Source organism: Tiliqua scincoides, chromosome 1 (assembly GCF_035046505.1).
Source record: "Tiliqua scincoides isolate rTilSci1 chromosome 1, rTilSci1.hap2, whole genome shotgun sequence".
NCBI lineage: Eukaryota > Metazoa > Chordata > Lepidosauria > Squamata > Scincidae > Tiliqua > Tiliqua scincoides.
The window spans coordinates 28,567,476-28,578,460 of NC_089821.1; the positions used below are offsets into that span (position 1 = coordinate 28,567,476).

Genomic DNA, 10,985 nt, shown 5'->3' on the forward strand with positions numbered 1-10,985 from the left:
GCCTGATCCAGTGGGGCTGTTCTTATGTTCAAATGGATTGTGAGACGCAGCAACAACTATGCTGCCCTATAAGGGGAACATCTGTGTAATTTACACATGCTCCTAGGCAGTCTAGTAGCTCCTAGCAGTTCAGGCACAAACCAGCCTGAGATCTACTTCCTTTTAATAATGTACCATCATCACGTTTTCTCAGATCTGAGAAATCTAAACACTCTGGGCTCCTTCATGACTTGGAAGCGTCAAATAAGCAATAGGAATGTAGCTAAAACTTTCCTGGCGATGCATCCTACTAAATAAGAGGCATGATTTCCTTTGCTGAAAACATACATGGCCCAGTTCTAACACCCAATTTACAGCAGTGGGACCCTGTCCTGCTATCATAAGGGGTTCTATGCACTGTCACTGCTGCCACGGAAAAGCAGCAGTAATGGCAACAGCTGTCCAGCACTGTAGTTAGCAACCTGCTCCAGTGCAAATAAGCCAGCATTTGGGGTGGGGGGGGTGTCGTAGGCAGGGAGAGTGAATAAAGGGGAATGTTGGGGATGAACCAGGGCAAGGAGGGGAAGGGAGGGAGTGGATCCAGCAGCAGTCATGATCATTGGGTCTTATCCCCTCTTTCCAAAACCTCCCACCCCTTTTCTCTCCTGGCATAAATATGGCTGGCATATTTCCTAGGAGACCTATGGGAAACCTCTAGGAGAAAAGTAAACAGATTTTTAATTTATTTCCCATTTGCCTTCAGGTCATCCCTCACCACCACCATAGCATGCAGCCATGTCAAAAAAGTGCCCATTGCGGGGGATAGGATTGGGATCACAATCAATTGAGATAATCCTTTCCCTTCACTTTCTGTTACTCCAACCCTCTCATCACCCATTTCTCTTTGCCATTCTCACCCACTTTCCCCAGCTAGGAAAATCCTTTTGTAATCCCCTCTTACTCTTCAGAGGATGTCACATGTAGTCCCTCCCCAAGCAGAGTGTTGTCAGGCTGGATTCTTCTTCCACACCAAAATGGTAAGCAAACGCCTTCAAGAAATTCACATTTCCTTCATACGATGAATGCACATTTTGCAAAAGACAGGAAAAGGTTTCAAACCTTCTGCAATTACAAAAAAAAAAAAAAAAAATACATTTCAAAGTTAAAACTAGTACAGTGTGTTGCTTGGAACACCTAATGAAACTAACCACATACGTCTGCCACCTTCTGGTCTGAGGAAAGTGTTAATTTTTTGGCTGTTGCCTCATTAAGGTTGAGTAGACTGCAGCACATAAATTTTGCAGAATAGATATGCAGTTTTCTGAAGACAGAAACCACTGGATCCAATAACGCATCTTTGTCATCATTGGCAAGTTCCTGGCTGAAGGTTTTTTCCCCCAGTGATTTGTGTTCACATATGTCATGACAGCTACTCAGCTGATGGTGACTCATAAATGCACAGGCCAAAAAAGTATTTTATTATGCTTTTTGTCCATTCTTCCAAGGTGGTTAAAAAAATAAAGTAAAATGACAGGCCATCACAAACCAAGATGCATAGTACATTGTATTGTGCACCATAGCTAGGGGTGAGTTCTGCATGGATGGATTTTGAAATAAAACAATTCAGGTTTATCAAAAACTCTAGTCTGGAGTTGGGGAATATATTTCACAATTAATTTATGTGCCCTTGTAATGGCACTGTCTCCAGGCTTTGCTAGGCCCTATTGGAAGCACGCGAACATCCAGCACATCACCTGGATGATAATGTAGATTGTGGTCCATGCTAAGCCTTGCTAACCTTGTGTTCACACATTTCATACATGGCACAGGTTAGGGTTAGGACCTGGAAAATGTGCAAGCTGTCTCATGTGGCTTAGTAGGACCCAGGAACACCCTGGAACAATTCCGGATTCCAGTAAGAACTGTATCTATTTCAGGATGATGTTGGGTAGGGTCAAATTGGGTCAAAGCGGGATTTGATGGCCGTTGTAATGATAGACCAGTGGTTCCCAACCTTTTTTCACTTGCATACCACTTGACGGCACATTTCCATAAATTGTATCCTTCACATACCAAGATGTTTGTAATTAATATAGTTGCTGCTTTTTCAAATTTATACATTGTAACTGTTAATAAGTGGTCCAATAATGGGATTAAAAAGTCAGTTTCAACCAATAATTCACATCTGATTATACACAAATTGAAAAACTAATTTAAAGCTCAATTTTAAAAGACGACAGAAATTACTTTGTACATAGAAAAGACCCAGAAGAACTCATTTATTGAACGCTGCTTACTGGATTCACTTAGGTCCCTGCTAATATATACCAGTACGGCACAACGGCACTTGAATCTTCACAAAGTGGAAGAAAGTGAGAGCTGAACCTGTGAAGGGGCACACTACTAAGCATATGCACTGCAGTGGTATGTACACAACACAGTGTTTATGAAGGGATTCCCCACCATTGGACAAAATTATAGAGGGACATGGGCTTTTCACAAGGTTAAATTAAGAAGAAAACCTGCTCACCTATTCATCATAATGTTGAATTAATTTCACAACTTTGGATTTGTATCTTGCCTTATGCTGTTGACATATGTACGTTTTCTCACTGTTATTCAATTTTTTTTTCTGCCTATCTCTAAATGTTCTGTCCCTGGGGGCAGGCAAACCCAGGTTGGGAACAACATTGGAAGACAATCACTATCTTTTAATATGGCATTTTTAATAATAATAATAATAATAATAATAATAATAATAATAATAATAATAATAATAATAATAGTACAGGTATTTATATACCGCCTTTCTTGGTCTTTATTCAAGACTTTATTCAAGGCGGTTTACATAGGCAGGCTTATTTAAATCCCCATAGGGATTTTTACAATTGAAAGAAGGTTCTTTCTTTCAAGAACCACAACATTCAGGTGTTTCATTCTGATCTGGTTTCACATTCTGGCCTCCATCCTCCCATTCTCAGAGCAGATGGAATAGCTCGGCTTCAGCTTGTCAGCTGCTTCAAGGTCGCATGGTGCCGGTGGCCTTGAACTGGCGACCTTGTGGATGTTATCTTCAGGCAAATGGAGGCTCTACCCTCTAGACCAGACCTCCTGGTGGAAGATTTTATACTTCCACTGAAAATTATGAGTTTCCTGCTCTTGTTGATGGTGACTATGCATTTTATAAGAAAACTGTATATAGGAAAAATATCCCGCAATGGTTTCCAAAAATAGCTCGACCACACAATACCAGTGGCAGACCTCCCCAACCCCACATCCAGGGCAAAGGTCTACGATGGCGCGCCCCCTCCCGCAGACTGTCACTGCACCCTGTGATATCTCCCCCCCCCCCACTCATCCCTTCACTCTCCTTAGGTTCACAGAGCTTCAAGCGACCCCAGGCTGCATCAGGGAAGCTTCCTGAGGCTTTCCCGACACTATAAACTGTACTTCCGGAAAACCGGAAGCACAGTTTCTGACCCCGTCAGGAGCCTCAGAGAGGCTAAAGTCTAGTGCCCGGGGCATTTGCCCCATAGAACATAATGGGAAGTCCACCACTACACAATACCTACAGTATAACAAAAGAGCTATAAAACCTTCCATAATATTTCTTTGTCATGTTAGCTGATCCAAACTAATTTTCAGGAATGACAAGAGGCTAAAGTTAATGTTTTTCTATTTCATTGATTAAAGTTTCAATTTTTGAAAAGGAACAAGAAGTCCGTACAGAATCCAGTTTGATCAATGAAAGACCTTGAATCCTGGGCTAACCTTCTTATACAGATACAGTTTTATCAGAATGGAATCCAGGCTTTCAGCAATCAGGTGAAACATCTGATTCTTCTGTGAAAATAAGAAACAAAGTTAGGAAAGTTGACAGACATGTCTTTTAACCTGTAATGTTTAAAAATTATTTCTGTTGATGAATGAACTATAGGAATAAGAGAGGACTTATTCTAAATATGACTATAGATGGCAGGAAAGGACAAGAAGAGGAAATGGCAACACCTCCCTTGGAGTACATCATCCCTTGGATGTTTCTCCCTTAGAGAAACATCAGCTGGTTCATATTACATTACTAGTACTTCACATTAAAGCTGGAGATGGTACCAAGTATTATTATTTAATTATTATTAACAGTATTTATATACCGCTTTTCAACTAAAAGTTCACAAAGCGGTTTACAGAGAAAAAATCAAATAACTAATGGCTCCCTATCCCAAAAGGGCTCACAGCCTAAAAAGATGCAAAAAGAACACCAGCAGACAGCCACTAGAACAGACACTGCTGGGGTGAGGTGGGCCAGTTACTCTCCCCCTGCTAAAAAGAGGAGCATCCACTTGAAAAAGTGCCCCTTACCCAATTAGCAGGGGTAAACTCAATTAGCAGGGGTAATATAGTATGGATATAGTATGGGTAAGTATAGTATGGATATAGTATGGCTTCCAAGAGGAATTTCATCAGGGGGGTGCTGGTACAAAGTTTCTTTTAGGCCCCTTCCCAAAGGAGGAGGGGAAGGACAAAACAGGATGGGGAGTGGCAACAGTCGGAAAAGCCTCTGGAAAAGCTGCACTTTTGCACCTCCTTGGGAGCAAGTTGTGCCAGCACATGGAGGTGCACTGGCACACGGAGGTTGAATCCAGGCTTCATGGCGGCTTGTGGTGCGAGTTTTGCATTGGCAAGGCTCTGGGGTGGGCGGGGAGGAGGCAGGAGGGAGGAATTCCAGGGCTGGGAAGGGTGGGAGGAGGGCAGTCCTGGGGGGTGGGGGAGGTGGGGCTGGGATCAGGCTGTTATGCTGGATCCCAACCCCCATTCCCGAGCAGCACGGGAATATGTTGTTCATATGTTATGTTTGCTTCAACTAAAATAGTTACATAAGAAGAGCCCCACTGGATCAGGGCAAGGGCCCATCTAGTCCAGCTTCCTGTTTCTCACAGTGGCCCACCAAATGCCCCAAGGAGCACACAAGACACAACCTGCATCCTGGTGCCCTCCCCTGCATCTGGCAAACAGAGGCAGCCTGTCTCTAAAATCAAGAGCTTACACATACCTACTATGACTTGTAACCTGCAATGAACTTTTCCTCCAGAAATTTGTCCAAGCCCCTCTTAAAGGCATCCAGGCAAGATGCCATCACTACATCCTGTGGCAAGGAGTTCCACAAACTAATTACATGCTGGGTAAAGAAATATATTTTCTTCTGTCTGTCCTAACTCTCCCAACACTCAACTTTCATGGATGTCCCCTGGTTGGTGTTTTGTGCGAGGGAAAAGAGTGTCACTCTATCCACTCTGTCCACCCCCTGCATGATTTTGTATGTCTCAAAGTTCTCTTCCTTTCTGCCCTTTCCTTGTGATCCAGCCACTTTACTTGTACTGGATAGAGTAGGAAGACTATTAGACATGGGATGAGAAAACCTAAAATTCAGATGCCAAGATAGATAACAAAAACCAATTTTTACTTGATTTACACACACACACACGAGAGAGAGAGAGAGAGAGAGAGAGAGAGAGAGAGAGAGAGAGAGAGAGAGAGAGAGAGAGTATAAATAATTAAATAATATAAAAATAATTATTATTATTTAAAGCCTATGGGGTTAGAAAAAAATCAGAGAGAAACAACACATTGTTCCAGTGCTCCCCACAGAGAACACAAGACAAGATATTGGACTGTGGACTGTGGGTGTCTACCCTGGAGGACACAGCACAGAACTGTTGTTCCCCTTGGACAAGTGGTCTCACATGGGCAAGCGGTATCATATGGGGAGAGACAATCCAAGTGGTATGAAGATCCCAGGCTATGCAAGTCTTTAGAGGCAGGCAGCCCTATCTTAGGTGGCAACGCTGCCGGGTACAGTGGTGTCAAAGCAGCTACTGCTGCAACCTGTGGCCCTGCAGCTGCTGCCGAAGGTCTCCTCGGGAGAAGCCCTAAGCCCCACAGTGGGGCTTCTCAAGAACTCCGCCAGTCCCACCCTCCTCCTGCCCTGGTTCCTCCCCCTACCCTCCACTGCCGAGGACCTCACTGCCACCCGGAGCTGTCACCTAGCTTCAGGAGGCATCTTGCCGGTGCTGGGCCAGTGCTGGCTTGGCGTAGGGTGTCACGGGCACATTTACAACTCCCAGCATCAGCAGTACACTCTTACCACCAGCGCTGAAGAGCTCAGGATTGGCCTCTGAAACCATTGTACCTTGAATTGTGCCAGAAGCAAATTGGCAAGCATTGCAATTGTGCAAAACAAGTTGCGTAATGTGTCCACCTTAGAGAAGTACCACAGTGTTCTCCACCAGTTGAAACATTTGAGTTGTTTCCAAAGGCAGCCCCATAGAGTTCATTGCAATAAACAAGTCTGGACTTTACAGAAACATGTAATTCACTGACCTGACCTGTACAGAAGAGGAGAAAGCTTTTTTTTTTAGTTACAGATGAAAGAAGGCACACCTAAGTAGCAACTCCAATATTCTTCTCAAGAAGTACTCAGTCCAGAAGTACCCATCCACCCCCAGGCTTTTAACCTTATCATACAGAGCATCAATCACTGCAGCAAAAAGGTTTCAAAGAAACACATTTTTTTACATTTTAAAAGCATGTGCATCTGTGTGGGTAACATAGGTCCTAGAGTCTGGAGCAGTGAATCCTAGAACTTTTCTCTTTTCATGGGTGTGTAAGAGTTCATGACATGGTGGACTTCATATCAGCTGGCATTGCTAATAGAGAGAGGTCTTATTCATTGGAGAGAGAGAGAGAGAGAGAGAGAGAGAGAGAGAGAGAGAGGGTGAGCATAAAGGTCAAAAGAAAAAGAATGTGACTGGTTGAATCATCTATCTCCTAGACAGCGCACTGCCCCCCACCCCATGTAGACAGTGTTGAACCTACTTTCCAACAACCTTTGGCAAAACTCCCACAGTATTTTTGGCTACGTCCCTGTTTACCCCTAACTCCAGATAATTTATGAACAAGATAAAATTCACTGGTTCAGTTCCTTGGGGGACCCCAATTCTTAACCCCCCCCCATGAAAATTGTCAATTTATTCTTATACTCTACCTTCTGTTCTTTATCTATATATCAATCCATAAAAAGTCCTTTTATTCCATAACTGCTATGAACCACAGCCGTGTTTGTCTCTGATTATGGCTCTTTTATTGATGATGGCTCCAATAAACAGAATGGGACTGCCATTCAGCAAGTTAATTATTTTCTCATCTATACTTGTTTTTGAAGCTTATCAAAGTTTTGTGGGCAGCCTAGCTGCCACTGTTATCATTGCTGATCTGAATGCAGTAGTCCTGACTCCCATTGTACTGCAATTAATCTCCTGCTTTGCACTAATGAATGAACAAGCATATTTACTGCAACATATAATCCTAATTATTTTTGGAACAGATGCATAATCAAAATTTAAATTAATAGCAAGTGACAAATGTGGGCTGTACTGTCACACAGTAGCCCTTCTAGACTTCAGAAGAACTGTGTTTTTCCTCTAAAGTCAGTAGTTACTGCTCTTACAGAATGTGAACATGTGCCTATAGATTTCCCCCAAAGAAAAGTTTTAAGCAAAAGCAGAATGGCCAATGAAGAAGGACAGAGGCACTTTTGGAGAGATGTTTGACCTAGTCAGGTCAAATGTGTACTTGATACTAGCTGTGGCAACAGCTGGGATGCTGGTAGATATTCAGGATAGCTGTATGTTCAAGGAGATATCCTGATATTCTATTTCCTGAGTATATACATATCCTGAGTATATACATATACTCAGAAGTATCAGGTAAGTGTGTATAGAACTGCAACTTTAAAAATATAAAGGATTAAGAAAACTTAGTTTGAGGTTGTGCTCAACCTTTACACCACAATCCTATCTTGCGCTCGAACAGGCAAGCCAGTAGGCTTGCGCTGTATCCAGCACAAGATAGGGTTGCAAAGTGACTCAGCCGAAGGTAAGGGGAAACTCTTCCCCTTACCCCTGCATAAGCCATTGCAGTCCCTACGGGTCTTCTTGAATTTGCACCATCTGCTGAGGTTCCATAACTGCTGGGTCCAAGCCCCGCCTCCTGCTCCCCGCCCACACCCGGGACCTCCCTACGGCTGCTTCCCGTCATCCTGGAACACCTCCCTCTTGCCTCCTCTCCACCTCCTCCCTGCCCACCTCAGAGCTTTGCGTCGGCCAAGCACGGCCGACGCAAGGCTTAGTCCCTCTGTTAGTGCAGAGGTTTAATTCAGCCTCCACAGGCTGGCACACCTCCCTGTGGCAGCCTAGCTGACTCTTGAGAAGGTGCAAATGTGCCTTATGCACGTGCTATTTGCAACCCTACTGGGCCAGTGCAAGGGACTTGCACCGGTCCAAGAGCAACCTAGGATTGTGCCCTTAGAGACATTTCAGCTATTTGGTTCAGAAGTATGCAGTCATGCACTTCTGGACCACAGCCGGAGAGGTCAGAGTGGCCCCACATAGAATGGCAGGCAAGGACTACCTGTCAGCAGAGGTGAGTCAGCGGGGAGGGAGAAGCATGTGCCATGGGTGACTTGCACAGGATGCTATCCTCTCTATCGCAGTCTACACACTCCCTTTGTTTCCTTTGACTTGTGCCAGCTAAAGAGTTGGCTCATGTCTGAGGAGACCCATTGGCAATCTGAAAACTTATGGAATGGTAAGGGAAAATATTTTCCCTTTCCCTTCCCAAGTCTCCCAATCTGCCTCCCATCATAACATTCAGTGCAGCCTGTTTGGGCACAGCTACATGCTATGGGGACAAAAAAAAAAAAATAGGATTGGGCTTTTTAGGATGCAAATTGAAGAACACCTCAAGCATTTTAAGTGTGTTGGTATATCTTCTGCATCTCCACAGGTAGGGGAGGTAAACCTCTGAGAATAAAGGGAGAACTTAAGAGCAAACAATGCAGGAGAAGGACAGGTCTTAAAACAATAAAGAGGGCTAAACAAAGTGACTCATTGACTAAAAACAAGTGCCTTCCTTCTCCATCAGTACCATTTACTCTTAGGCTGTGACATTAGAACAAGGCTGACCCAAGATCTCTTGGCACCTGAAGCACCATGCCAAATGCTGCCCCCTTATCTGGAGATATACCAGATTCTCACCCAACACTCTGCTCTCCTCCACACTTCCACTCCATCCCCCTCTTCCTTTTCCAATCCAGAGACTGGAGGAGAAGGATCACTGGAGGAGGACAGAAGTGGGTGCCCCTGTCAGAAGTGGGTGCCTGAAGCAACCACTAGCTGGTTTCATGGATGGTTTAGAAGATTTAGCAATGGTAATGTATCCTTTAACAGCAGCTTATAATGGCAATAAGTGGCAGATGGGGGGGGGGGGGGAAATGAAGACACTCACCAACAATACTCATATAGTTGCTAAATGTCTGGAATGTTGTTTATGTGATAAAGCTATCAAATGTGAGAGAGATGGAAGGAGGACAAGTGAATGAGGTTTTTTGTGTAAAAATTGGGCTTCTTTCTTATGCTTTGGAACAATAAATTTCAAGATAATGTGCAACCATAAGTGTGTGCTTATTAAGACCAACAGAGTATATTCTGAAAATTTCTTATAACACTGTAAAGTTTTATGCACCTCCTTCCATTCTTTTTTATTTTAATGAATGTCTTGCATAGCGTATTTGTAATTCATGTAATGTAATGTAATTGACAGTTTACATGTAATGTAATGTAATTGACAGTTTAAAAATAAAGTAAAAGAAAAAAAAATACAATATGCCACTCCTACTTAGGCTGCACTCAGATATGTGCCTACCTGGGAGTAAGTCCCACTGAACACAGTGGGGCTTACTTCTGAGTAAACATGCATAGGGTTGGTGCTGTTGGTTTCATAGTTTTTAATTGGCAACCAAAATAGTTAGAAGCTCTAATTTTATGATGTATGACAGCAACTGTTACCCTGCACACGCCCAATCTCATCTGATCTTGGAAGCTAAGCAGGGTCAGGCCTGGTTAGTACTTGGATGGGAGACCAACTGGGAATACTGGGTGCTGTAGGCTTATACCATAGTCTTTCGAGACTGAAGGTTGCCAACCAACCATGATGCATGTAATCAATCTTGAATTGTGGAAAAAAAACACATTCAACCATATCAGAGGTGGGAGAAAGCAAGCTGCCTAGGTTCACCTCTTTCGTTGCTCTTTTTGAAACATACCTAGGTTATCTAATGTCATTCCATTTTAAATAAATAAACTTCTCCTAGACCCAATAAATATCTAGTTATGAATAGTGAGGGTATGGCCATATATGTGGCTTTGTACTTCTTGATGTCTCTGTGTAGATTCTCATGCTTTTATCTCAAAGTGGTAGGGAATTGTTTTAAAAAAAAATGTCCTGATAAATTATCTTTCATTTTTCTGATATTCATACTAGAAAAAAAATTGTAAACTGAAGAATACATATATTTGTGCATGGACAAACAGGACAGGATCACAATTTAGATGTTGTGTTCACTGCTCATACTGATCAAAGCCCCATGCAACAGTTTTTTAAGAAACAAAAATATGAATGCTATAAAAGATCTTTCAAGACAGACACTGGAAGCAGATGACCTTTTCCCTTATCCCCTCAATCTGTTAATTTATAGCATTTATGAGGATGGAAATAGTAGGTTGTGATCAGCAACCTGTAAAATGTCATCTGCTAAAGCTAAATGACTCATGGGAAGAGCCTTAATTACCATAGAGAAGAAAAATCCTGGAGGAAAAAAATTAAATAGATCCTGCACTAAGATTCCAACCTTACTGACCAGAATATCACATGCCTTGAATCCCATTTGGAAAACTATTCATGATATTGGATATTTTTGTGCTTTTACATATTAACTATGCAGTTTGACTGTATATGGGCTTTTAAGCATGGAAAAGAGCACCCATGGTAGTGGGAACAGGGAGGGGAGGGGCAAAATAGGGGGGAAACCGGGGCAGGGAAGATGGAGAGTCGAGACCACTGCCACTGATATCCCATTCCCTTTCCTGGTCTTGATCCACCTTCCCAGGTGC

At 43.0% G+C, this 10,985-nt stretch overlaps 1 pseudogene; it reads left to right on the top strand.

Moving 5' to 3' along the window:
* The first annotated feature begins 9,866 nt into the window (after positions 1–9,866).
* Positions 9,867–9,983, top strand: LOC136638140 (5S ribosomal RNA; annotated as a pseudogene).
* The last annotated feature ends 1,002 nt before the right edge of the window (positions 9,984–10,985 follow it).